Source organism: Lolium rigidum, chromosome 6, assembly GCF_022539505.1.
Source record: "Lolium rigidum isolate FL_2022 chromosome 6, APGP_CSIRO_Lrig_0.1, whole genome shotgun sequence".
Taxonomy (NCBI): Eukaryota; Viridiplantae; Streptophyta; class Magnoliopsida; order Poales; family Poaceae; genus Lolium; species Lolium rigidum.
The window spans coordinates 165,390,481-165,396,480 of NC_061513.1; positions in this window are offsets into that span (position 1 = coordinate 165,390,481).

The window sequence follows — 6,000 nt, forward strand, 5'->3', positions numbered from 1 at the left end:
GCTCTTGACTTGCGGTGAATCTATGTGTTGAAGTTATGTGTCTCGGCATACCCTCTCCTTGCCATTATATAGCAGGCCAGGTCCCGAGAGTTCTGTCCGGACTCGACTAGGTTACAAAGAGATCTATTCTAATCTTTCCTTGTATATTTTTCTTGCCTTGTTCATCAAAAATCCTTCTTCGGGTAAGTCTCCTTCACTGGAACCGACGTATAGGCCCACCTTGGTTGTTGGGAAATCTTCATGGGCCCCTGGTTGGGCCAAAGGAGGTAGGCTAATGTTGGTTACCCAAAGGGTAATGCCCACATCAGTATCCCCCGAGTGACTGGCCGAAGTAAAGCTTCGGGTAGGGACTATAATTGTATTCATCCGAATCTTCATAGTTGTTGAAAAAACTTGATCTTTCTTTGCCATATTGAAGTTGAAACTGCTTGATATCGGGTGCGCGTCCAGCGCTCCCAATGGGAGTAGCCCCCGAGTCTACGGACGGATGCTTGCAACCGTGCGTAAACTCAAGTTGTACCACTCGAAGGTTCTGATGCCGATGCTTTCTGAATTGTCTTCATCACCCGATATCTTTTTATATCCCGGGTGTTCTAAAACTTCGAGTGAAGCCATTTAATATGATAGTACGTAAGGGATAAAAGTAACGTGCCCAGTCTTACCCGATAAATCGATGCTAGTAAACTGCCGATGGCAAAACAACGTTACTTTACTCAAGATTAAGTCCCCGGGATTGATCCTGGATCTTCTAAAACCTTCGGATGAATTTTCTTTTGTCTTCAATAATTTTGATCGGGTGCGCGTCCAGAGCCCCGATGGGAGTAGTCCCCGAGTCTTGGGACGGATGTTTGCAACCGTGCGTAGACTCAAGTCGAGCAACTCAATGTTGTAAATTCCTTCGGATGCTTCACAAATGAGGAGTCGATACTTTTGATGACATCATCAGTGACGTGGCTTCTGCGGAAGCTTGATTGACAGGACGTGACCTAACAGGCCCACCCTACTTCTACGGTCAGTTAGGAAATGATTGATCCTTGCATGTTGACCGAGGCGCCTCCTCGATTTCCGCGTGTAGTGGGGGTAATTGTCCTTTGGCGTGATGGTCATAGTGACACGTGGTGACCTAGCGCAGATCCTCTGGACCAAATCTTTGATAACTCCCCCTTCTATAAAGAAAAACATAGATTTTACTCTCTTCGTTCTCCCTCTTATTACTTTCTTCTTCCTCTGTTCTTGCATCTCACAACCACTACGCCGCCACCACCGTCGTGCTTCAACCACCGTTACTTCTAAACATATCCCAAGATGGTGAAGAAGAAGGGCTCCACTACCGCCGCCGACGTTTCTACGAGCACCACCGTCCCCAAGGCTATCACTGATGCAATGAAGAAGGTCGCACCGGAGGCTTCCGCTGCAGTGGCCAAGGATGCCCCCGGCGACTAGCCTGCCTCGACAATGTCGAAGCGCGGCGAGAAGAAAGCGCGCAACCTCGGCCTGATCCCTGCTGAAGAAGGGAACATCATCCTACCAGGTTCAACCTTGTTCCCCAATCCTCCTGCTGGTTTTACTGTAATGTTCTTTGAATTTTTGTACCATGGGCTATCTCTGCCAGCACACGAGTTTCTTCGGCGTCTTTTGCTCTTGTACGGGATCCAACTCTGGCAATTAACTCCAAACTCTATTCTCCACCTTGCGATTTTTATCACTCTTTGTGAGGATTTTCTGGGCATTGATCCTCAATGGGTTTTATGGAAGAAGATTCTTCGTTAAATGTTACAATAGTAGCCATGGATCCTTTGTTACTGCTGGAGTTGGCTTTGTTGTCCGAAAAGAGATGAATTACTTCAACTTCCCAATGATAGAATCAGTCCAGGGATGGAGGTTGAAGTGCTTCTATCTTAGAGATCCAACGACAGCTGGCCGCAACACGTGTCTGCCGAAGTTTATTGACGTCCTTGAAGCTATAACAAAGAAATCCTAGAAGAACATACTGACAGCCGAAGAAAAGTCAGTAGTCGACAAGTTGTTTGAGAGAGTACCGCAGATAAAGGAATCCGGTGGTCAAATGATGATCGGCACTGAAGTTGTTGCTATGTTCATGAAGCGTCGCATCCAGCCAGTTATGTCCAGAGCTCATCAAATGTGGCTATATTCGGGTCCTAAGGATGAAACTCTAATCAATGTTGCAGAATTGTCTGAAAAAGAACTGCTAGATGAGGTCAGGCGTTTGACCCATTTTAGCCAAGAAGACTCGATTCCCCCTCTGGCCCTTCATGAGCCCTATGGCCTCGATCACCAACCATCTAAGGTAATCCTTTTAGTCTCTTTCCTGCTCATGCTAACGCTTGCATCTGATATATTTTGTTTTGCCTTATCAAGTCTTTGCTTAATCTAGCAGATCCCACCAACTGCCGAATACTTTCCGATCGTATCCGAATATGAAAAAAAAATCCTAAAGAAGGTGGTTCTCCCGCCAACATAGAATCTTGTGCTGAAATCGTTGAAGACAGTGAAGCCATCAAAGAAGAGGATAATGATCCTACCAAACCTGAAGCTTCTTCTGCCGATCATAGAATCCTTGATGATGAACTAACCGATACAACAGAGTCGAATCATGACAATGATGCCAATCGTGCTCCCTTTGTTCATGCAGCTCCGGAGAAATCCAGCGCCCAACCGCCAAAGAGGCCCTCTGGCGGCTTTGCCGATGTGGATGACTTGCTTTTTTATTTGTAAGTTTCTTTTGCTTCTCCCGAAGTTGATTTGTACTTTCTTTTTAACTTAACGATCCGTATGCCTGCAGCGAGGAGGGATTTGTAGATCCTCCTTCGAAGAAGGCGAAGGCCAGACCCAGCAGGCCAACTCCCGCATCATCTGAAGCTTCAGTTCTGCTAACAGTTCCTTCGGCTCCTTCTTCGCTCCCGAAGGGAAAAGAGGTTCCTTCGGCAACCGCTATTTCCCCTTCTCCTCGCGGGGAACCCGTAAGTATTTGAACCTTTGCTTTTCTTGATAATGGTTTCCTATCTTCCATCCCCCCGAGTATACATTCGACTACTTGTAATCGAGTGTGGACTCAAAAGGTGTTTCTTTTAAACGTTAATGTAATACTGCTCGGCTTTGTCTTTTTTTTCCTTTTTATAGGGCATTCAAACTGCCATTACCATCTTGAAGGACTTCGCCTCTCAATTTTTTTCGCTCCAAGTCGATAACTCTCGGCTCCAAGAGGATGTTCTATCGACGTCTTCTAAGCTTGATCAAGCAGTGAAAATAACTGCCACCACCAGTCAGGATGCAGACTCTTTGAGAAAAGTTTGGTCATTTGAAGAAGAAGCTGAAGGAGGAGGAGAAGGAGAAGTCCGAAGCCCAATCCCAAAGGAAGGAGAGGGAGGATCTTCTGCATAAATACACAATGGCCTTGTTTGGTAATTTTACTGTTTTGTCTTTGAATTCTTTTTATTTAATTCATTGGCTTCTAACTTCTGCTCTTACTTTTTGTAGAAGTTGCTGATATTCCTTTCAATTCTGTAGGCAAGCTCCCGACTGATTCTTCTGCCGATGCCATCTCTTTGGCAATTGAGTCCGGCGACCTCGTCCGAGCTCTTCTCCAGAAGAATAGGGTCGTCATGTCGAGATTTCACGCCATGATCTTCCGAAAGACGGATCAGTAGAGGACACTGGGGCAGCTGGCGTTCACTTTCTCCGTCAACACCAAAGGCACCATCGAGGTATTCAAACGTACCTCGCATACCTACCGCGCTCTCCTTGCTTTTCCAGCTTCTGATGGGGAACAACTTCAAAGCCGAGATGGAGTTGCTGACAAATGAGCTGCCGAAGGATGAAGATGGGTTGGCTATCGACCTTAGCCCCTTCAAGGCTTCAGCGTGCAAATGCGTGCTGCAGCTTCTTGAACTGGTGACAGCTAATAAACCAGCTGCCGGAGGAGCTGCCCCAAGCTTGTCGACGCAGACTCAAGCTCCTTGAATTTTTCTTTTACTGAATTCTAATTTGTCATTTGCTTCAAACAATGCCTTTTCTAAAGCCTTCATCTGCAATGAATTCAGAGCTACCAATGTTGCCAGTTCTCCCTTTTCAACTGAGATGTTCTTATTTCTGACTACGTGCTACCGATGGGAGTAAAATCCGTTGATATTGTGTATATTCCTTGACACACTCGATGGTGTACTTTTTGCTGGTGACTCATGTGCCTTCCTTTGTCGAAGGTTCTTCGGCTGATGACTCTGAAAATGATCGGCTTCAATGTATGAAGACCCGAATTTCTCAGATGGAGAGAGACATGCGGGGTATCCATGCCATGGCCGTTATTATAAAGAAAAAGGGCGAACTAGCCATTGATGCAGAGTGATATGCACTAGGCGAGCTGCAAAAAGCTACAGAAAGCTTGAACTGTTAGTGTTTGATACTCCTTCAATTCTTTCGGTTGCTATGATAAATCTCTTTTTCTGATATTTGCATCATTGTCTTTGTCGGTCATAGCTCTGAATTTATCTGGAGAAAACAAGCGAGTGCATGAACGCGTAGATGCTTTGAGCAATCTCTCACAATTCAATGAAGTTTTCTGGACAGACAAGTTGAAAGCTGCAACCATTGCAAAGTTTTAGAATCGGGTCCAACAGGTGCATCGATTCTTTGACAAGTGCCATGCAAGTTTGAAGATGATCTGGAAAACTATGTTTCCGCTCAATCAAGTTCCTCCAACACTATTGCCTTTAATATCAAACTTCAGGAACGCCAAAAGAGTTCGTGAGTTGGTTTTCTACCAGCTTCTTGCAGGAGCCGAATCAGCTTTTGCTTTTGTGCCGTCCCAAAATCCTTCATTGGATTTGATAGCAATCGCACAAGCTGATGGAAACATAAGTCAATTTTACCATGCTGTAAAAACCATGCCTCCATTGTAGTTGATAGGTGGAAAACAATAGAAAAGTAGATGACACAGTAGGAATTCCACATGAATAACTTTGATGACATTGTAACTCTGTTGTAATTATAACTTATGCTTCTGACAATTTTCTGCACCCGAATGTTCGGATGCATTGGGTACAAATTTATTCATGTGCATCATGTAATTTGTTTGCCCAATTTTAAAGAACTTTTGTAAGGATGAATGACTTGATCGAGACGACATGTTTGCCACTTTTTGACAAAGTATCGATGCCTCACAAGATTGTTTTCAAATGTCGGTGGCAATTTTTCTGATGTATTCATCGACTAAGCTACAAATCTTGCTGCACTAGTTCTTTTGGCATCGGTATTGTGATGCTTCTTATGAAAAGTATCGGCAGGAAATTTTTTGAGTGATCAGCTCATGTTGCGGGTCCAAAGAACCCGTAGTAATCGCAACTTTGCTACAACCGACAATGTATGTGTTTTAGCGGCAACCCCCGAGAAAATCAAGGAAACTATGCTCGCCATTGACTTCGTTGCTCTTATTACCTCCTTGTTTGATGTACTAGCATGGGCCTTCCATAAGTTATATTATCCTTGCCATTAGCAGCGCTCGCATGCTCCCTGAGGCTTTGGCAGAGGACAACATGTACTGTTATTTTATAGGACCCTTTGATTATCATCCGTTGCAGCACTCGCATTTTCCCTGAGGCTTAGATGATAATTTTGGGTATAACCAGTACAGGTGACTCTCTATCTTTTTTATCGAGTGCCCTTACTGTACTCATATTTCGAAGTCGATGTTCGCGGTATTATGAGAAAAAAATCTTGGAAAAAAGTTGTTCGGGTGTCCCGAATCAATCATAAGCTCGTATAAACGAAACTTGAACCTTTATTAATAAGTATATGACGATAAGATAAGCTAATATTGCTATGGCTTAAGAAAGCCTTATTGAAAATAAAATCCTATGAAGATAAAGATGTATGCCACGCTCGTCTTCTTTAAGTAAGAGGAGGGTCCTTCTTCTCTTGATCCACGCCTGAGCTGCCGATGGCTTCCGAAGTGCCGATGATCTCCGGGACGGTGCCGATAGTTTC